Source organism: Columba livia, chromosome 21 (assembly GCF_036013475.1).
Source record: "Columba livia isolate bColLiv1 breed racing homer chromosome 21, bColLiv1.pat.W.v2, whole genome shotgun sequence".
Lineage (NCBI taxonomy): Eukaryota > Metazoa > Chordata > Aves > Columbiformes > Columbidae > Columba > Columba livia.
In genome coordinates, this window is record NC_088622.1 from 1377611 (window position 1) to 1400579 (window position 22969).

Here is a 22969-nt window from a genome sequence, read left to right on the forward strand (position 1 = left end):
TCTAGGAGCCCTCAGTTGAACTTTATTTGCAGCTTTTTTGTTATTACGAATCTTGTAGTGGTTTGGTGGCCTGTTTGTGTTGGTCTTGTGTAGTTATGGCAGCTTTTCATGGCAGTTGTGTGTATATTGGTGTTCATCCAACTTGATGTATATGAATAGGCCTGTAGGAGTGGCCTATTGTGCAGTTTACCTGAGAGCTTTTGAGAGAAAGTGTCCTACAGATACGAGGTATTATGAAAATCCTATGTTATCATAGCTCATTCTTCAAATTACCATTGAGGTGTCTTTACTATTTTAGCTGTGTATTGTCTTGGGAAATTATTGCGTATGCTAATAAATGATAGTCCGACTTGGTAACACAAATCGTCATGCTGTCTGATCAGTGATTACACTTGTCTTCCAGTTGCAATTTAGCAGATATAACAGGATTTGGCATTGGAGGTGTGTAATTTTTTTCGTGCTTTGTTTTAATACTTGTTATGATTGTCACTTCTCCCTGGTTATGTACTGGAACTGTTTTGTTTGGGGGAGGCTTTGCTTTATTTTTACCCCAGTTGAAATGTTTAATTCCCAACTTTCCCTTATCTTTTTCAGGCCACTATGGTACTTGTGGTCCGTGAAGTGACCATGCCCCCTTTCTTGGGCCAGGCTCCCACATCTGCCTTCAAACTCTCGTATCTTTCCAGAGAAAACTGAAACCAAGAACAAAGATTCTTTCACAGTCACCAGCGAGTAAAAAGGATCAAACCCCCCAGCCAGGGCTCTTGTCACTGAAATCAATGGAATGCTTCCCACTGAATGCAGTGGAAGTTGGATTCAGTCTTTGCATCCCAGCCACCCTTGTAAGGGTTTTCCTGCAGGGTCAGGGTTTTGAAAATTATAATGATCTAAAGAATGGACAGAGATCCATGTCATGATTGCCTTCTTACTACTAACGTTTTAGAAGAAAGCAACATAGTCTCTGCAGAGATTTGAGATGCAGATTAAAAATGTTTCAGTTCTATTCTTCAGTATATGTTTGGAATTAGAAAAGCAAAACTCTAACAAAAACCTGAGGTTGAAACAACACAATAGGAGAAAACAGAAAAATAGCTGAAGATGAATGTCCAGGACTGGAGCTGGTTCTGTTGGCGTAGTTGAGCTGACTTTAGTAGAGATCAGGGTATAACATGAGCTTCAAAATACAAACCTCTATTTATTAGGGTTCCTAGTACAGATAACCACCACTGTCCTTCCTTTTCTGCTTCTATGAAGAAAATGAAGAGACCAATATGTAACACAAGAGCAATAAATAATGTTCCATCATGATCAACAATGAGGAATTTGTGCTTGGAAACCAGGAAACAAATTGTTCCAGAGTCATGATGTGGCCCTGGTTAGTGCTTTTCTGTGTCTTGGTGGGAGCACGCGGGTGCCGTGGTTGCCATGGTAAGGTACGAGTTTTGTGATGGATGCTGTAAATAGTCAAATCATTGGCCAAAACCGAAGTGAAGATTCTGCTCTGGTTGTTTGTTGTGAGTTTTGATCATGGTCACAAAGGTTTATGTGATTATTTACATGGTAAATTAAAAGAGCATAAAGACAACATCGTTGTGTTTCAGTGATGGGGGTATCTGCCGCATATGGAGTTGTTCTCTTGTAAATCATGAGTACTTCTGAACTTGTAATTTTAAGTGACTGTGAATGAGATCTTGGCATTGTCTTTCCAGCACCCTGTCTCACAGACATGCCATGCTGAAAATCTGCCTGTAGCAAGAGAGGAATTTTTACACTTCATTATAACATTGAATAGTTTATTAACTGAGACAATAAGGTGGATGGACAGAGAGATTCTTTATGGAAGTAGGCATGTAGATCTGACCTTGTTAGCAGCTTTGCAATTGTATGCTGTGGCAATAGTGTACCCAAGATAATGACCCCCAGGCAGTGATGTGTCTCGTTTTTCTCTTTGGGGCTGTGTATACCAATGAGGTAAATGACTTTGTGTTTGTCAAAGTATTTGGTATTGTTTCCCACACTACGTTCAGATTATTGCTTTACTAATTTCCTTGGCTTCCTTTCAATTTATTTCAAAACAAACCAACATCAAGTAGCAACACAGAAAATGAATTGACATTTTTCAACTATATGGACTTATCCTGAAAAAGCTGAAAGCACGGAAAACAATTGCAACCAGAGTGGACACATCTGTTGCAGAAACTGAGCGGATTGTTCGTGGACTGGCAGTTGCAGGAGTGCTCGGCAGGGTGACACGATGCCTGCTCTCGGGTGGTGCTGGGGTGACAGCTCTGGACACTGCTTCGTGAGGTATTTCAGGAGCAGAAGCAGAATAAACTCGTCACTTCCACTCTGGGAAGTTCACTTTGCTGCTGCGGCCGCCAGCCGGCTCACCAGTGCGGTGTGGTATAGGTACCTTGGGAATTAGCAGCTGGGTTGTGTTTTCCAAATCATTGTGAACAATCCTCCGAGTATCCAGCAGAAGCCGATCAACTTCATTTGTCGCTGAATCTCTGTGGTAAGTAGCAGCAACACCCGTTGTACAATTCTCCTGGTCTTTAGGTTGGTGGGATCCAATTCAACCTTCTGTGTCCTTCACTGAGCGGTGGTGGCGGCGGGTCCCCTTTGGAAGCAGGGGGAGCATCACAGAGGAATTACGCTCTTAGGAGCTTCATGGTCTGGAACCATCATCCTTCTGCTGCAGTTACTACTCTGGTCCATGCCCCCCTTTTCTGTCATACAGAAACAGGCTGTAGCTGAAGGCTTTCTGGTTTAGCATGAGATTTATGTGCCTCTCAATATTAAGCTAGGGACTGAAGAATTGGGAAATGTTACAACTGTGGTGCTTGTATTTTGAGAAATGCAGTGAAAGCTTTATCCATGACACTTCAAATATTGCCGTTGTTAATGTGCTCTGAGGGAGAGCTGATGCAGAGTTCCTTGGGTGTACAGCAGGAGAAATTCTGTCTGCTTTTCATTCTTTGCAGACAGGACAAGGAGTTGCTTTAAAAAATGAGCTAACAGCCTATCTGGAATATAGTTTTCAAAAGTTTGGAGTGTTTCCCTTAGTATGTAAGTACCAAGAAATATGTCATAAAAGCCAGTTGGCCTCACAAACTTTGAATCTAATACCAGTTAATTGTATCAAGTTGCAGTTGTTCTGATGTTTTCTGTGCAAGGGGTCAGAGTTCCAGCAAACATGTTTCTGGAGCTGTTGGCAGCTGAAAGAGGAAGGTTGCTTTATTGCTCTTTCATAACTGTTCTGATGTCCATAGCCAAGAAAGCACCATTAGTTTTTATTACTTTTAACTTTAAAAATGCTTTAGAAAATACATTACACAAGGACACCTGCAGGAGGAGAAAAGTTCCGAAATTTTGGAAACTGATTCTGCTTTGGAAAGAGACATTTGCCTTGATATGCTAAAGAAAACATGATTTCAGAACATTTATTTGTGGCTTTGTAGCAGTGACAAGCTTAAGTCATCTTTCTGCTTAATATCATCTGGTCACATCTTCACTGGGCTTTTAAATGAAGACCAGACTTTGCTTTCATTGCATCTTCATGCCCATCTCTGGCTTTTAAGAAGTATTATTAACCCAAATTTGATACACGCCCTCAATTCCTAATACACATGCAATATTTTCCCCTTGAATTGTATCCATATTACTCTGTAATGCAAATATTAGTAATAACAATAAGAGCAGATGGCTTTTTTTGTTGAATAAATTATTTGGGCTTTAGGACCAAGCCTGCACTTTCTGGTTTTGGTAACTGGCTGAGGAAGTAAACAGCAGCTGAGAATTTCTGCAGGTTAGCTGATAATGCAGATCAGAAAGGACACAAAGAGCTGATGGGGTTAAAGTGGAAATGTTGTCCTGGGGAAGGCGAACAGCCCAGCGTGAGCAGGAGGAGCGTTTGGCTGCGGCCCAGCGGAGGGGACAAGGAGGGGACAGGGCTCTGCTGGGTTTGCTGCCCGGGCTGGGGTCACCTCACATGCCTTCTCTCTTCCACTTTCCTTTTGTCTTGAAATTGCTTTCAGTTAACATCTGGAACTTTTTTTTGTAATCAGCAGCATTTCCTTAGCCAGAGCAGAGCATTTTGTGATCGGGGAATTCCTACGGTTTGAGATCAGCCAGAAAAAAGAGGGAGGTTTTGGCTTCACTTCTCTTTTTCCTATTATGTGAAGTGTGTCTGAAGTCTCCGTAATGCCTCATCTTAGTCCTCTGAAAAATTTAAAGTTCCTTAGAGGAATAGAGCAAGTGCAAGGTTTTACTAGGAACCATGTTTGTCTTTGGGACTCTAAAAGCTATTGCACCGGTCAGTGCTGGGGACACAGTGATCGAGTTTAGAACCTGCAGCAGCTCAGCCTGTCCCAAACTCTACTCACGATCACAACTCCTCCAGGAACGTGTGTGAGCGGGATGCGGGGATCATCCAGCACCAAAGGGAAAGGCAAATGCTTTTTAACTTAAAACGCAAATGTTTAAAATAGAGTGAAGAGTCTGTGGGCTTTGGAATTCCATGGGAATGTAGGAAATGGAATATACTTGTTACATTTGGAGTTGAACACAGAGCTGGAAACCCAGACTTCTAATGCTGTAGCTTCTTTAATAACATCAAGTGGTGCTGAATGTTTTGCTCTTTGTTGCACGCAGAAGGAAGCCTTTCCTTGCTTCGGTTCCCGTGAGTACGACGTACCACAGCAAGAGCGCACAGACTCCGTGTAATAATAGTGTCTTGTTCAGTCTAAACAAGCTTTCAGTGCCTTCCCTACGAGACAGAAGCCAGCGTTCCATTAGCTGTGGTTATGTAGTTGTTATTTCCAGGGTGCAACATACTGTACTAATTCTTGATAAGTTGTTTTCATGCTACATTTTGGTGCAGTCCTCAAGTGCATATTCTTGCCACACAGAATTTTTGCTGCCCCAGACTCAGCTTTGCGGAATTTTGCCTTCTTGGTGGTTGGCATGTAAAGTTGTTGGAATGTAGATAGCACAAAACTAATAATCTTAACGTTGAAACAATCTTAACATTTCTTTCCAAGTGCTTTTTAGACTCAGTTCCTCCTTGGCTTTTCTTCATTGTGAAAAGCTGGTTTTGGTTTCTTGGCCTGATTTTTCCCTCACATAGTTAATCTTCCTCTGGCTTCTGATAAGGTGCCAAATGTTTAAAATCTGCTTTAGTGTTCCCTTGTAAAAGAGGTTGCATTTACCAGTTTGTCACTAAGCTACTTCTCAATTTTCAGTGTTTACAAGATCTTTCTAGCAAATAAACGAACAAACAAAACCTCAATTTTATTGGTTGCTCATTGTCAGGAGTATGAACTGTCATTGCATTTGTAATGAATTCCATCCTTTCCTCCAGCACACGCTGCTCTCCCCATTTGTGGTGATTTCACCCGACTCCGTGGGACTCCGTCTGAGCTCTGCAGCTCTCGCCTGGGTTCGTAGCTCTTCAGCTGCTGGTGGGAGGGCATGTGCTTTATCCGGCGAGTACTGCAGGTGAGCTCGCTGTGTGCATCAGGCGCAGACTCTGCTCCTAACCCCAGGCTAACATTCAGAACTTCTTCACTGGAGGGGTGGTGTCTGCATCTTGCTGTGCTGCTGCAGTACTCATACGTTGCAGACAGACATCGTTTACCCACTGTACATTAATTAGTACCTTGCCTTTTGCTGCAGTAAATGTGGCTCTGAAGCTCAAATGTGTAGGTCTGTACCTAGAGGACCCATTTATCATCATCTGGGTACAGAATCAATTGGGAAGATATTTGATTAATAGGAATCTGGGCAAGAGGGTGGATCCTCTCATGAGATTCCATCAGAGAGCTGGTCATTAGTCACTTGTCATTTTGCAGTAGCACTGGGTTATAGGCAGAAAATCCTGATATTGGGTCTTCGAATGGTAAGACTTTCCTAAAGTACCTTCATCAGTATGTGAGATGAATATAGAGTATTGTGAGGGTATTGATGCTGTGATGCTTTCTGCGTGTTTCTTGTATAGGTTAAAGGATTTGACTGCCAAGTCAGGAGTTGGTCGTTCTTATCCTATACCTGAACATTCCTGTGATCATCCCATTTCGTTTTATAGTTCTTTGCTAAACCCTTTCTTGCTGTGTTCACATACATGGTCATGCACTTACAGAAAGAGATCCTGTTGCTGGTGGTTAATTTGTCTTGCATTATATATGAAATTTTGAGTTTTATTTAGGACTTTGCAGGAAATATTTATCACTTATAAGCCACGTTAATAATAAACTTAGTAAGTCCCTGTTGTCTTCACTTACACGTACATTCACTTATACAGACCCTTAAATAGCTTCACTGGACACACTGGTGGGACAGACGCGCAACCGGCTGGAACCGGGATCAGCCGGAGGCTCTAATTGTGCTCAGTCTCTAGTGCCAGAATTAATCAGAAGTGAGATGTAGAAACCAGATCTGCCTTCTAATTTTGCTGATTCCAGCATATCTGGAATGTAATACAGTGACAGAAAGCGTGTAGCCATGAGCTTGTTATGATAATATTGCAAACGAAAAAGCCCAATTCTGCACTAACGATGTGCAGCATCACCCCCTGTCATCCATACGTGTATCTGCGTGTGCTCCAAGTGTCGCTGGGTGGGGAAAACCAAGAGCAGCTGTGCTGGTGAAACAGGGTGAATAAAAGTTTGAATTATTGTTAACACATGTACCACTGTAATAAACCCCCAATTTGATCACTTACATGAACACAGCATATTGCTGAATAAACCCCCTCTGGATACATTTGTGTTCCAAAACATGTCACAAGGAAAGATGAACAGTTTTGGAAAGGGATGTTTTCTTGCGAGTGGGCTTACTACAGCTTGCCACATTTCAGATGCGTGACGGGGTATATGAAATAAGAGTGCTGTGCTCAGTTTTCATTAGAACCGAGGTGTTGCATGAACCCTGATCCAGAACACGGTGCCGCTCAGCAGACTTTAGTGCAGTGGTGAAAGCAGAGGGATGAGCAGAGGTTTGGGCAGGCGTGCTGAACACTGGCACTGGTTGCGTACAGAGATCGGCCTGTTTTCCAGCGACCATGCAGCTGCACTTTTGCCAGCAGCAGCATAGTCACCCTGGCTACCTACTAATTAATAGATATATGAATATTAAGACCAGAAAAAACTGTCATGTGTTGTGTAATTTCCCTCTATTCATTCCTGCCTCCGATTCAATAGTAGTGCTGGAAGTGGAACTGGTATTGCATCAACAACTCATCTTTTGCTGTTCCTCATTGTTTCCAAATATATAAGCCTGTACTTGAATACAATGGGAAAAAAAAAACCCTCTGTATAAACCTTACAGAGTAACTCATTTTTCTGTTATAGGTGATAAGTACTGTTCATTATTCTCCTTGTTTCTGTTATGAGTTCTCTACACTTTTGAACTCTAATTTGTAGTGATTTCTGGTTTCCTTATCTGTTCTTTTTTGCAGAATCAGCTGTATGATTACTTCTGCATCCCTGGTGGTTTATAAATGGCTTTGGTTTTAACTAACTTATCATTCTCTACTGTTAGTGATGTTGCATGTTTTCCCAATAACTAAATGCTCTTACAGTTCGCAAATATTCTCTTTTTGCTTTTAAGTTATTTTCTCTAAGCTTTTTTGTCTTAAAATTTTGTCACAGTGGAATTGTCACGTCACTCACTGTAATCCATCTTTCCTACCTGTTCCAAACGCATGTTTAAAGTGTGGACTGTGAGGAACTGTGAGTTCTCTAGTAAAGGCAATATGATGTATGAGGTACCAATCACCGCTGGAGCGATGGAAACCGGGATGGGATCCTGTGTAACAGCTCCGCCCTTGGGTCACAAGTGGGATTGAGCTCTTGAGCTTCAGAACTGAAAACCCAAATCCTTTTCTCAAGAACTAAAGAATTGCTTCTGTTATCAGAAGTAAAATCTTACCCCACCAGCAAAGTCGCAGTCGGGTGAACTGCAGGATGCACGTTGTACTGGAAGAAGCAGCATTTACACAAACACGGTGCTTTTTTCAGGCTGGTGAATAGTGTAACTGGGTACTGATAAAAGCTTCTGCCTCAGTGGTGACTAAATATCAGCAATGGGAGAAGTGATACCCCAAGTTCATAAAGCGCATGGGGTGTTCTTTCGGGATCAAAAAAGCAGTGAAGTTCAATGCTCTTTCTTGGTCTATTTTTTCTTTTTATATCATTTCCATGTATACTTATCCCTCTTCTCTATCCATCTAAACTGTTAGTGAGCTATTTATGTGTATCTTTCTGCAGGGTACCGAACATTTAGAATTTCCTTTGCAACCCTGACCCTTGCAAAGGGGCTGTGGATGTTTTACTGCGTTTCTTTGAATGTGAACCCTGCGAGTCCAGGAGGAGACAGCAAGCAGAAGCTTTCATGTGTCTGGCAGCTGCCCTCCTATCAGAGTGGAGATCTGATTTCATTCCTGAAAGGTCCTATTGTTTCCAGTGAGGCCTGTGAAATAGCTGGGTGTTGAGTGACAGTGAATGGAGGGGCAGCTGGGCGGTGGGTGGGTATCCCCGAGCAGCCACAGCTGTGGGGGGACGGCAGATGTGAGGATCTGACACCCCCTGCCCCAGCACAGAGGCTGGGAAGCTGCTGGTTTCAGCCTAGATGAAACTTCGCGTGGCAAATACCTCTCCAGATCTGGGTAACCTCCACTTCTCAGACAGTCAGGTGAAAATTGCGTTGCATGTTGCAGATCAGTCCTGTTCTCCCCGGGCAAGCAGATGTAGCTTGTGCAATGTGTGGCTTGAGAATGCGGCACCTTCACCTATGGGAGCTTCACAGTTCGTGCCCACGCAGCTTGTTGCAGCTGTGAGCAGGGGCAGAGCTCGAGTGGGGCTGAGCGCAAGCTGCAGCACCTGGGCAGCAGCGCAGAGCAGAACACTGGTGCTCTGACCACCCTCTGCCCAGCACCAGCGCCTCCTCTGATAAACTTTCCCAGCTTAAATTGAGAAAAGAAAAACAAGCCTGGTACAAGAGAATAGATGATTATAGCAATAAGTTAAGCTGAGGGGCTCCTGGTGGGAAGATCATCAAGTCTTTCTTTCCTGTAATGGCATGTTCTTATACTTCAGCAATAGGATATTTGATAAATGGTCTAAAGCAAAAAAGCTCCAGCTGCTCTCTCCTAGACAGAGGAATGCTCCAGAAATAGAGCCAGTGGGTGGCCCAGATTCTGTCACTTGTGATACTGATGTTGTCAAGCAAGCAGGCTGTGGCTAGCACTTGCTGCAGTGACTCATCTATTGCTAGGTAGGCAAAGACACCACAAATGGCAACGCAGCTTTCTGTGGACCTTGGGGGCTCAGGGGGCGCTGGCGGGAGCAGCACAAGCTGTCATTTGGCTGGGAGTGGGAACAATGGCGTTTTCAGAAAGCTGGTCTTAGTTTTATAGGGAGGCAGTTCCTGTGGGGAATGAATGCCATTTGCATGCGCTTCACCTGGCTATCAACAGCCTGTGGTTATTTGAAGTCTATAAATAAAATAGGACAAAAGCAGCTACCTGCATGGAGTCTGTAAGTGCTTTTAGGAAAGGGTAATTTGTCCTCCAGGAAGACAGACCTATCGTCGGTATTCACCCCATCCCAATTCCCAAAGCCCTTGAGTCAAATCCTCCTCAGAGTCCCAGCCATAGTCCCAAGAGGGTTCTTGAAATGAGGGGTTTTAGCTTTAGAGAGACTGAGATTCCATCAGGGCCAGATCCAGCTGTTCTTTTGACTCCCATTCTCAACTCCTTCCAGCAGTTTATCTCCCTTCCTGGGCCAACAATAATGGGCAGCAACTCTTGTGGCCCAAGTAGCCGATGAGTTCAAAGGCGAAATGTGAAGATCAGGTGGAGAATAGGTGTCCATCCAAAAGCACAAACGTGTGCTGACATCAACAAAAGTACTTCCACAAATAGATTATGGGTGCATTCATATATTGCAATAAAAATGCTCTGCAGCAGATTTACGCATACGAAATCCCACTGCTTGCAGGACCAAGCGCCCCACAAGCAGCGCGTACGTAGACACGCACACCAAAGACAGGAATCGCTCAGCAGCTGCGGCGTTTGTGCTGGCAGGAGAGTGGCAGTCACTGAGCAGCCTGCCTCCAAACAGATGTGTGATTGTTTCTGGGCTGCGGTTTAATTGTTGGATAGTGTTCCAGCACTCAGAGGGGATCAAAAATACTCCAGGTCTGCAGCTGCAGCAAATGCCAGCCTTCAAACAAGGCAGATTCTGAAATCATTGCTCGGGGGGAAACTGCTTGTGCAGTAAACCTTAGCCAAGCTCTGTATTACTACTTTGAAGTCAGAAAATTAATCTTTGCTATTAAATAAAGTTCTGTTTTTTCAGGGCCTTTTGTAAGTTTATCTAAGACAAGCCAATTCCTCCTGGGCAACTGTGACAGTTTATTGACTTGCCCAGGCTTAGAGACTTTATTTGGTCTCTCCGTTTTCCAGAAGATCTTTCCTGAATTCCGTCCTGTCGCGAGGGTTCTGGCATCCTTAAGAAGATCCTACGAGTGCCTGCTGCCAGAAAAGCAGGTGGGATCTGTATTCAGCAAGCGCTGTGCCTTACAAGTACCTCGTGATTTGGAATGTTGTGTAAGATCTGTTGTCTACAGTACAGAGGTAGAGCAGGTAACTGCGGGTCACTTTGGGATGAAAGACACAATATTTGCAAGTTCTTGTGACTGTTGTAAATATGAATGAATCCTCTATGTGGACTTTTAATAATATAAACATTGTAGAATTAAATATTTTTTCCTCTGTTCTTTTGAAATTAAGAGGGATATTTCCTGCAAGACTGCAGAGGAACAGTGTAGGCCCAGCTTTCCTCGTTTCATCTGCCATTAACCAGTGCACACAGAGGACAGCAGGTTATTTCTTGGTTTCTCTAACCCAATCCTTGAATGCGCATAGAAGAAAAATATCCTGAAAAGCCAGCCAAAACCGAGCAGAGAGCTGCTGTGCAGGATCTGTCCCGGTCCCCAGGCCCACAGGGGTTCTGTTGGTGTCCAACGCTGTGCTCCCTGACAGCTCCAGACTACAGATTTAATAGGTGTCAGGAGCAAGGGCTGGAGCAACAAACTCATTTAATCGCCCATCAGAGCAAAATATGACATCATGGGAGGTGCTCGGGCAGCCTTAGGTGAGGCTCAGCACAGCTGTCTCACCCAGATTCCCCATTGCAGACGTCCTCAGCTCTCCATTTGGGGCCCTATATATTTTTTTCACTGACATTTTTCCATTTCCATTCCCCTTCTTCCCTTGGAAAAAAAGAACGACTGTAATTCCAGTTTTTGTTCCAGTTTCTGTAAACTACCGCTCCTGCTGAACTGACCTGTCCAGATGTTGTTCCTTTCAGCTCACACACACTACTCAGGAAAGTAAAGAACTGGAAGCTTAAACCATCAAAAATTTATGTTGTACATTGGGGGACAGATGAAGAGCAATTATCTGTGTAGGCAGCTGCAACTGCCAAAGAAAGATCTAAAGAAAGAAGGGTGTAAACCTGATCACAATAAAGCAGTCGAATCAACTTGGTGGCCTTACTGGAAAACTGATATAATGCAGAGACAGAACAGCAGAAGAAAGATCACCGGTAACCGTGTAGAGTTTATCTGCAAGCTACAACAGATACCTGCAAGCTTCATTGGAAATCAAAGAGTTTTTCTGAATCAGAAAGCTTTTGTGTTCTGCAGGAAAGCCCAAAACTACAATCCAGGAGGCCAGTTGCTCAATTATTTTTAAATTTGCCCTTTACAGTTCAATAGTGCCAAAACCCAGCAACAGATACAACTCAAAATGGAAAATTCCTGGCGTAAGCAGAGTGAATTATTATCTGCTTAGTACATTTCCCGAGAGGAGATTTCAATGTGAGAATGAGCGGTGGAGGAAAGGCTCGTGCGGTGCCTTGTCCCTGCTGCGGAAGAGAGGGGCGGTTCGCCAGTCCAGGGCTCCAGCGCACAGCCGTCGAGTGGGTCTCAGCCGTGGCACCAGAATGGTTCGTGTTCACTTCGAAAAATATCACTTATTCTGTGGCTTTTCAATCAGTTAATGTCCAAATATAGTATAAAAAATTCACATATCTAGACAGATGGGTTGGTAGATTAAGGTTGAATGGTCCACCAAGGCTGAGCTTCCTGTCTGCTGTTCTTCGGGCGGAACGCGGCAGGAGGAGCCTGCGAATGCTCCGCAGCTTCCTCAGGTTTTCAGTCTGCTGCCTGCTGTCTAACTAGGAGAAGAGCTGGAGGAGTCGGTACAGTTTACCTAGTTTAGTCCTGTTCCGCCTTTTGAACTGAGTTAAAGCTGCTAAACCGTGATCCATGTTCAAGTGTTGGCTTTTGCTTAGTTAAACAAGTTCAATTGAGCTATAATTCTAGGAAAAAACACACCTTTTTTTTTTTTCCTAGTCTAGACAAAACCTAAGGGCTCTAAAAACCAAACACAAAAGGACCGAGTTAAGACAGGACCAAGTTAAGGCAGGAAAGCTATGATTCAGGCATAACTGCTGTTCTTCCAACCGCTTTCCTTAGAGCATGCCTTAAAAACAATAATGAAAAAAAGTCAAACAACGTATGTGAGAATTCCACTCTTTGCCTTTTCGTGTGGCTGATTGTTTCGTGCAGCCAACCCCTGAAAAACAGGAACAGCGTTCTTTCCTGCACAAATCCCTACAGGTAGTTTTCCAGGAGCATATATGTTTTCAAACAATCACCTCTAACCCTGGACTTGCTTTATGCTCCCAGGTGCGTTTCGAACACGGTTCCCCACGTAACAAAGGTGTTTCTCCCCCTCTCGCTCCCTCCCTCCTCTCCGCTACCGTTGGGCCGTGCAGCTCGGTTCTTCCCAGGCTTTCGGGAGGGACTCTGGTGCGAGCCGTGCCAAGCGATGCTCTGCTGGGGAACGCGCCGCAGCGGCCGTGGCTGCGCGCCGTGCCAGGGCTGCGCCGGGAGGGAGGTGCCGTGCGTGTCTGGCTGCAGGAGAGCTCGGCGGCGGGGGAGAGCCGGATAATTTATGCCTTTTGCTTCACAGCCCTATCCGAGGCCCTTTTAATTCTTTCCTGTTTGTTTTTCTCCCTCCTGTGGCAGCGTTTAGTCATCTCACAGTGTGTCAGGGAAAGGAGGGGAAGGGAAGGGAGGAAAAATTGAGAGTTTTCCAGGAAGACATCACATTCTTCCCAAAGCGCGTTATCCGAATTACAGCTAAAGCAGATCGAACGCAAAGGTCTGGGCTGCTGAGAACGTTGCTTAAAACAAGTGCTGCTGTAAGGGAAGGCATAAAGTCAGAGCTAATCTCAGATGTATTTCAGAAAACACAATGTCAGCACATAGACTTCTTTACTCCTTTGAGATGTTTTCTTCATTTATTTGAAATCGGCTTGATACAAATTACTAATGCACAGAAATTCAGAGAGCTGGATGTAAACTGTAACAAAAGGAGCAGGCGTGAACTAAACTTGGAACAGACCCGCAATTAATCCAGGCATTCACCCCGGCTTAAACAGTCACAGCCACCCAGGAGCGGGTGCCCTGTGCAGTTCTTACTGGTAGTGACTTCTGCCAATAATATTAGGTCATATTCTTAATGTAATGTACCGTCTGATCCTGTTTCTACTGATATAAAGATTCCCCTTGATATTTTAGTGTCCATGAGCTGGGGACTTCATCCGAACCTAATAAAAAACAGGTACAGATTGTGCTGGGGTTCGATTTCCAATTCCTTTTCCCCGACTCTCCTTATGGCATCCATGCCAGAACCCCCGGTGCCCCCAGCACCCGTGACGGTCACTTTAAAGCCACATAAGTACGACACGGTCTTTAGGGGAGACTAGTAAAACATTTTTTCAAAATAAACAAGAAATATTCCCACTGATTTAAGATATAATTAACTGTGTTTGCGTTGATACAAACTTTCTGTCAGATTTAAATGAATATAAATGGTTGTTCAAAAATAAAGGAAAGGGTTCTTTTTTTAAAGAGCATAGTCTGCTCTAATGGGATCTAATAACTCTTAATAGTTCTCCATAAAAGTAATAGTGTACTTAAATCTCCGCTTGGCAATAATCCGGGGCAGAAAGAAGTGCATTTTCAAAGCGGGAACAGCTCAAGGCTGCATGTTCCCAGCCAGCAGCGACAAGCCGAAACAATACAAGGAATCCAGCTAATGAGGCACATATGTCTGTGCAGCGCCGAGCGAGTCAACAGCTTCCTCGTTTACGCAATCGCAGGGGGAAAACAGCCCCCGGTGACCCCAGCACCTGAGCTGAGGAACCGGATCAGCCCTCAGATCCGTGTTCACTGCGATCTTCAGAAGTGATCTCACTCCGTGCTTTGATTGCTCTTCTCTGTTTTCTTCCCCTCTTTCTTCCTGGTATCTAGGTTTTCAGACCTAGGGACTCTGGGAAAGCAGATTAAAGCCAGCCCTAGAGGTTTATATAAACTAGACACGGCACATGGCAAGATGCCTGGCATGAAACGTGGGGCCGGATTCATAAAACAGTTCAAAAGCATATATATAAGGTTGAAAATGGGGGGATCTCTTGGCCAGGGATTGTAGCGGTTTCTCAGGAGAGCACAGGCTGCTGCGCCACTGAACGGAGCCCTTGAGGCTTCTGTCTGCAGGGCAAATGTCACATTTCCACAGCTGGAATGGGCGGCCCCAGGGCCGGGGCTCTCGGTGGAGCCTCGGGGTGATGTGCTGAGAAAGCAGAAGGAACCTGGACCAGGGCTTCCTTCAGTACTTTGAAATAACTCCCACAAGGTCACTGGTACTGGTGATACTGATGGAGGGATAAAAGCAACAAAATGGAGAAGGCGGAAGGTATTTCTTTTCGGGATGTCCTTGAATGAAAACCAGCGCGTTTCTCCTTCTGAGTTTTAAAGTGATCTTTCATTTGTAATCAACTCAAACCATTCCCAAATCTACTGGTCTCAAACAAAAGAGTGGCCACGTGTGGTTGTATATTTAGGGAAATGAATTCCATTTGAATTCAGAGTGGTTTTTTTTTCCCTAATGGGAGTAAGAAATCCCCCCGGACTGACTAATAGCAGATCCCATTAACTGCGAAGGCCAAAGGGAAAACTGACGAGTGAATGATTTGGCCATGAAATGAGGTGAACTAATTTGCAGGGGAATGACTATTTCTGAGCTGTGGTGGCTGGGCTGCCTGCAATAGCGCAGATAAACGCCGCGCAAAAGGGAGAATGTGGCTTGTTTGGCAGTAGATGGTGGTGGCCCCAGAACTCCCATGGGACCTGAAGCTTACACAAGTTCCCTGCGTTACCAAAGCTCTGCTTTCCTACCCAAATGTGTTCATAGCTCTATTCCGAGTAGCTGTGAGGGCACACCAGGCACACAGTCACAGATGTCGGTGTGATCTTCGTCAAGCAGATATTATTATCTCTGAGATTAATGATGGACAAGTTTCTAAAGGTTTGAAATTTGCAAATAATTGATTTGGAGGAACTCCCAACAACTCTCTATACCCTGAGCTATTATTTAGTGTACGTGCTAAATTCCACTATGAAGACAAGGGCAATCTCTCAAATAGCACCTGGATATTCACCCTTTGCGCTCCTGGGGATTATTCCTTGCGGAACTTCGAAGTAGACGTCCGGACTGGAACGGGGGGGTAAAATTATAACAGTAGAACCTCTCCCCAAGGAGCCTTTTAGAGGTGTCTCTTGAATTAACAAGGATGAGGACACAGAGCTTGCTAATTAGTTATACTGAAATGTTCTTCCTACAGAGTTTTGGTTGCAGTGGAGTGGAATTACGAAGTGCGTAGCCTTGTTTGCTAGAATCAGCTGCCTTCTTTCTGACAGCATTCTGTGAGAGGGGGTTGAAGAACATGAGAAATAACAGGCTTTACTCTGGGAGAGTTAATTGCCATTTCTCATTTGTTGCTATTCTCCGGCTAAATCAGCTTGCATACATAAAATCCTAAAATCCACAGTTTTGAAAGTTGTTGCCATTAACTTTTTGTTTTGTGGAGGTAGCTGAATGGCAAAAGACGGAATTCTGAGATAGCTGTTAAAAGAGAGAAGCAAGGAGAAGTGTCTTTTATAGACCAGGTATGACAATCGGAAGCAGCAGCCAAGTGATTTGGTACAAGAGGACCAAGAACTGACTTAGTGTGGATTTGCGATGGAAAGCTGGAATCAAGCTTTTGGGGCCACAGAAGGTGCAGCAAAACGTTCTCATTCTCAGTTGCATTGTGAACTGCGCTCTGGAACCGTGACAGAGAGGATCGCGGGTTGCATGGCTGCGTTCTCCAGTGAAACGATGTGACGCTCGGTCTTATCTCAACCAAACCTTGTCTGTACCATCGCCATCCACCAGCCCCCATGCAGATCCTACAGCCAAGAACCACGTTCTCCAGTTCACTGACTCGGCTTTGTCCAGCTCCTTGCCAGGCAAGCAGCCGGATGAGAAAGTGGATCTTTCCCTGTCAGTAAACCTGATGACCAGTGGCCCAACAGGAAGAATGAGTTGATCATTGAAGATGCATTGCCCAAGACTGATGTACGAGGAAGATGAGTCGGTTTCTTCAGCGCTGGCGCAGGGAAAGCACAGTGTGGAGGACAGGCCAGGTCTTTGGAAACAGCTCAGCTTGTTTGTGGCCCCTGCAGAGGCAGGTTAATGATTTTATATCAAAATGATACACCATTAATAATCTTTCATTATCCTTGTAGTTTGGTTAGACAAAATAACCGTATCAAGCTCTAGGTCTGCCTGTCCCAGGGCCTTTGAAGGGAATAGTTGTGCATGAGAGCTTTAGAAGGGTTTTAATACATAAAACCACGTTAGAATTTTTGTATGACTAAGATGAAACAATTCGTGTGCTCGTGGGAGTCTCTCTGGGAGTTTTACCACAGAAAAGACACCGTGAGGAAATCCTGTCCTGGTTGCTGACGCCTGGACATCACAGATAATCAGAGTAAGAATTTGAAAGCACTGAAAATGAGTAGCATATAACACACAGACTGCACCAAGTCTGTAACCTTGTTGTACTTACATAAAGTAATTTCATTCTGATTGCCTATTGAATAAGTCTGATTATTCTTTAAGAGTCACTTTGGAATGGAGCCTGAAGGTACAATATAAAATAATTGAATCGAATGTAAAGTTCCAGCTGGTAACCTTGTCAGTAATTTGAACACAGATCTTGGATCTGTAGTGTAGAGAGCTGTAGATGGGAATGGGAAGTGGATTCTACTAATCCTTACTAAATCTACCCCCTCTTTCCTCCCCCACCAGTGTAACTTCTGTTCTTACCAACAAGCTCGTTTTAATCAGATTAACATACCCATTGATGGAATTAGAACTGTATGGTTGGCTCGGATTTATTTCATGCTATATCACAGTATGAACTTGAGGAACGATTCCCAGGAGACCAATGATCACATTGTACTGAACTGCACCATAACTACACTAAGTAGAGTGACATGATTTTTATCTTTTCTAAGCTATTTGTTGCAATTTTTGAGCCCCTTAGTAAAACCTTAAAAACGAGGAATCCTAGAGCTGTAGCCAAATGTTCTTTAAGGAGTGACCAAAACCACCACCACCGAGGTCCTGAGTACAAAACCACGCGAAATTTGGTTTGTGTTGCTTAAAATCTACATTCGGCTAGAAATAAGTTTATCAATCTTTTTTTTTCGAAATTTAGGATGTACTTTGTAAATGTTTTTGGCAGAGGCAGCTTCCTTCGTTAGACAAATCCAAACATGGAAAGCAACTTTTTCAAGCGTCAGGATAAGTGGTATGTTACTATGGCATTTTGGATGCCTTCTTATTTACTCAGCTTTTTCGCCCTGTGTTGCTAAGATGCAGGGCTGATGATGCACCAAACAATGGGCCGTCCTCGGCTGCAGATAATAAGGTCAAAGTACAAAGCCAGTAGGATGTATGTTCCGCAGATGGAACGTGTTCTAATTAGAAAGATTTGATTTTTTTAAACTACTATTTGAAGTAAATGCTTTCTGATCAAAACAGGAGAGTAGTTATTAATAAAATCTAATTCACTACTTTGGTTTAATAACGGGTAAATTTGCCAGCTCAAAACATGCTAAAAACATGCAAACGTGTGTCTTTTGTAGCGTTCTGGGGCAGCAGCCCCTGGTGTCCCCTCTGGGCTCAGGCACCTCTCATTGCAGGAGCCGCTTTGAAGCGCTGGTGCCAGCGTCCCACGGGCTGTTCCGCCTCCCTCCTGCCCAGCTCCTTCCCATGGCCCAGCTGCTGTTCCTTGGAGCTCTGCCTTTGGGAAACTGCCACACATTCTTTGCAAATATGCCGCAGCTATTCACTTTTCCTTCTGCAAACGACTCGCATTAGCTTCTATTGTTGTTGCGCGTCAGTGAGAATATAGTTCCTTCAGCTCACTAGCTGCGATTATTTTTCTCTAGCTATTTTCCATTAAGATGCACTTCCTCCCAAATGTTATGAAAATATATTTCTTCGTTTACTTAGAGTTTGTAAAGCTTTTCCCATAGATAAGTTATCTCCCCCAGGACTGACTACAGACAATGTGAGAGGTGGTGGTGGTTGTTCTTTTCCATCTGCAATGCATTTTCCCCCCTTACATTTATGTCTGTGCTCCCCTCTTTGGGGATGCGTGTGGGAAGCTGTAGGAAGACAAGGTGTGTCTGGTGATATATGTGTGTTTGGGGGACAGTTTGGGGAATATCGGGGGATCCTGGGCTACAGAAGGATCAGGCAGCCCTTTTGTTGTGACTGACAGTCCTTGTATGAGCGTTAAGGACTTGAAGAGGTCAGGCAGTAAAAACTGAAGAGTAGAGCTGGCAGCTCAACAGCTGGGATACAAACCAGTTGCCCTGGACTTCTTTGAAGGAATGGATTGAGTATGGATCACAGTATTTGTCCTGCAGCATTTACCCTCACTTTTAAAATAGTATTCCAAGGTCTACAAATCTAGAATTGAGACCATGGTACCAAAACCAGAGTAGGAGATAGTAATGGCTCACATAGTACCGTGATACGGATCCATAGCTTCTGCGCTATAATGAGGTAATAACCTGGCCCTCCTTCCTGCACAGCAAAGCCCGAGGAGCCTTGGCATTCATCTCTTCCCCAGCAGAAACAGACGCACTAGGAATTTTTTTCTTTAAGATTTGATTACAAGCCATGCAGCCAGTTCTGCTAAAGACAACCAGTTATCTAAAGATAACCATTCCTTCTGAGGCGGCTGGAGAGGTGAGGTCCACAGCCTGCAGGACCCTCAGCACACAGCCGGTAAAGATCTGATCTGAAGCCTAACCATTAAATATTGTCTTGTACCTATGGATGACTGAGCAAGGGTATAACGCACGTGCCCTAACTTGGGCATAGTTTGTTGATTTAGAAACACATGCTTTTCACAAGACTTATGAAAACATTTGCATTTGGAGGAAAGATCATTTTGTGGAGGGTTTTGCTGGAACCTGGGAGCTCTTATTTCCAACTGGCACATGCTGCCCCTCGTACCGTATCAGCCTGAGACAGCAGAAACAGCGTGAAATCACTCTATCAGTGAGATTTCTGCCATTTGGAGCCCCAAATTTTTTCGCGTTGCTTCACAGCAAACGGCTGCCGGTTGAGCACTGGCCCTCAGAACAGATGTTGTAGCCAAAACCGGCTTTTCTAGCAGAGCCGTGACAAGAGAGCACATGCCGTATAAACTCTACCGCAGTTTTGTTGCACTGATTACTGGTGCTTGTGCGATGAGTCACCTAACTTTATGTTGTCGCAGCAGGAGACGTATTTTTAGGATGTGGAAAAAATACTAAGAGCAAATATTTTATACAAATAGCATGATTTGAATTCCCGTCTTGAGTATTTGATGGTTACGTTGGCCAGGTGAAAGGCAGCGTTACCACCGCTGAACGGTGAGGATAAAGCAAACCTAATGGTAATGCAGCAAAAAAGATACATTCTCTACTTAGATTAAGCAGGCACAAATTGGAAGGGAGGGAGATGCAACGATTTTTCACATAACCGTAATTGTGTGCTAATTATATCATGGAATGAAAGCAATTGCCCAATTATAAGACAATGTATCACTCTATCACAGGCAGTGCTTTGAAGGTTTATGTACTTTAAATTACTGCGACATTCCCAGGGCTCCTCTGTTTACACATTTGTCTCAACATCTAGCAACAGCAGTACTGTGACTAAAGCCATTAATTAATATCTTCTCTGTGCCTTTGTAGAAGTAACAGAGTCCTGTTCTGAACTATATGGCATCACTTTGCTCCGCTTTTTTCTATTTTTTGTTTTTTAAAGATATTTGCCCGAGTTTATAGTTACTTATTTTGGATATTTATCAAAACCTGTTGTTATCTTGACATTTTGCCACTCTCTGTGAAATGAGCTTTATGGCTGTCTGGATCACAAAAGCCGCCGTTCAGAGTGCGGTAACTGGCCCCTCCGCACCCGTTCCCAGCGGCAGCCGAGGCCCAGCCCGGTTCACGATGGAATGGCCATCTGCCTCGTCTTGGTGGTTCCTCACGGTTGGCTGAGCAATGTCAGGAAAGCTCGTCTGCTTTACCCGCTTTGGGGACAAGTCAAGGAATTCTCTACCACCCATCTGGTACCTGATGCTGCCATTACATTCTTTATTACTTTTAAGATAATTTGCCTTCCTCTCCCCTATTCCTTGTGGCAAACTGTTTGAATCGCCTGCCACTCCATTTTTTTAGGTGGCGCCGTAGACAAACACGAGTTGCTGTCCCCCGGTTCTGGGGGGGACAGCCTGGTCCCCCGGGGCGGTACAGACACGGCGTTTGGCATCTCTGCCTGCCCAAGAACTTGGTATCTCCCTTTCCCGCACTGTTCTGATATTAATGCTTTGGCACATAAAAAATGCCAACAGATGCCATCAAGTGTAGAGAGACAGGTGGTGACAATGCGTCAGAGGAGGGACTTCCTCCAGAACCATGGCGCGTGCTGAGCTCCGTGTGCTGCCCATGCGAATCCTTGTGACATCTCTGTCCTCGTGAGACAGCCCCGATGTCCCCGTGAGCCGGCACGGTGCCACTCGCAGCCCAGCAACACACACGGATCGTAGGGACCTCATCAAAACCAGATTTTACATGGGAGACTAGTGAGGGCTGTTTCACGCTGCGTCTGTGTGTCACACCCAAGTCAGGGTGACACCGCGGACTGGGTACAAGTCGGCGAGTCAGGCGACAGTTGAGTCTTTGTCGCTGCTGTATGTGTTCAGGTTGCCCTCTGTGGGAAGTGCCGTGGCCAGACTTCAGAGAGCCTTTGCTTGTTTGTGTTCCGCAGCTGTAGGACACTGTGTTGTGTCAGGGATCTCAGCAGCTAAAGACTTTATGCATGCAAGTTCACTGCTCTCCCACAATCTTTTTCACTCTCACTTCCATGCCAGAGGTTTTCTGTATCTCCTCTTACCTCTTCCATATTTTGCTCCATATTTCCAGTCATATAATGACTAGATGAGCTATGAGCCCAGACCTTTTTCTTTGGCATCAAAATCCTTTGACAGATAATAGCCTTAATTCTCTAATTTAGGCAGACAGCTTAATGAAATATATGATCTCCAGACAATGAAAAAAAATATTTTGTCTTTTTTGTTTGTTTGTTTTATGTCACTATTGACCTTTTCATATAACTCAGCATCATATCATCCTTGTGGTATGTTCGTTCAGGTTCTGGAATCCAAGGTGCGCAGGGCTGTGGGCTACACTCTGTTTCCCCTTGTACATCTGTAGGAGACCTGCCCTGCCAGACATTGAGAGACCAGGGGCTTGGTCTCTAAACAGAATAAATAATTGACACTGCAAATAATTTACCTCTGTAACTGAGGGCTCCAGCGTGGGCCTGCGTGTTCCGCGTGGCAGACGGTCTGCTCAGTCACCAACCCCACTTTGTCTTCACGGAGTGCGAGGGGCAAACTGCGCTCAGGTTTTGCATTCTTTATTACAGCTACCAAACACTTCCAGCGAAAGGGGGGGCTCGCAGGAAATAGAATTAAAGGCAGAACTTGCCTGCTGCTGCTTTTCGGGAGACGAAGGGCACTCCTCCTCTCCAGAAGGTCTCTGTTCCTTCCCAGCGATGCTGTGAACTGTTGCTAAGGCAGAGGCTCTGCTGGAACACGCTGTTCCCTCTCTCATTGTGTTTATGAGCAGGTGGAGCAGAAATTGCTTGGTTTCTACACAAATAGCTGCAGAACAAATGTACTGGAGGAAACGGGGGGGTGGGTGGAGAAGATCCACAACACAATTAGCATGAAAATAAAAGATGTGAGAACATGCCATAGATGAATGGTAAATATATAAATAAGGTTGATTGTTGAGCACCTTCTCAGTGTGAGGCAGCCCGATTGAGAGGATCAGGCTAAACATCAGGGAATCATCGTTTCATTCTTGGCTCTTCCGCTAGCCTGCTGAATGCTTTTAGCCAAGGTGTTTCCTAATTCTCTGCTTCAGTTTTTCCATCCTTATTGGGGGCTGCTGATTCTTTGTAAAGACATATGAAAGCTGGTCTAGAAAATTACCGGTTGCCACCTGGATTTTAGTACCACAAGAAGCAGGAATTTGGTGAAGTACTAGGAAGGGCTATTGCTAAAGCTGAGCTCAGGACACTGGGAAAAGAAAGAGGAAAAAAAGTATGTACCGAAGAAAAATGATTCATTGGGGAGGCTGTTTGTATTCCTGGTTTGTACAGTTTTACAAGGCCACAGAAGTGGGATCCAAACCCTCTCCAAGTCCATTTACATCAGTGTACCGTCTCTGCAGACGTCGTTACCTTGACATGAAAGTACAACCATTGCCAGGGCTGGCGTTAGCACAGCACGGTTTGCCATGTATCAGACACATTGCGCCGCACGGGAAAACAAAGGCAGATGAAGTGAGAAGTGGGAGTCATGAATCATTTAAAAAGAAATCGCAGGGGCAGAGCCCCCTGTGAGCGGAACGGCAGCGTCACCCCCCGCAG

The 22969-nt window shown here is 44.6% G+C and overlaps 2 long non-coding RNA genes across 9 annotated transcripts in view; one reads left to right on the forward strand and one right to left on the reverse strand.

The window, feature by feature from the left end:
- Positions 1–10762, forward strand: part of LOC102089086 (uncharacterized) — a 31768-nt gene extending 21006 nt beyond the window's left edge. Inside the window, exons 6-8 of one of the 8 annotated variants that reach the window (XR_010467401.1) lie at positions 595–2515; positions 5363–5499; positions 8268–10360. This is a non-coding gene — a long non-coding RNA (uncharacterized LOC102089086). The other 7 variants (XR_002408723.2, XR_010467404.1, XR_010467403.1 and 4 more) reach the window with 7 other exon arrangements.
- A 2592-nt stretch (positions 10763–13354) lies between these two features.
- LOC135575945 (uncharacterized) lies at positions 13355–22386 on the reverse strand. Its single transcript, XR_010467408.1, has 2 exons — positions 21826–22386; positions 13355–16635 (listed from the first exon to the last, which is right to left on the reverse strand). It is a non-coding gene; the product is annotated as an uncharacterized LOC135575945 (long non-coding RNA).
- Between the last annotated feature and the right edge of the window lie 583 nt (positions 22387–22969).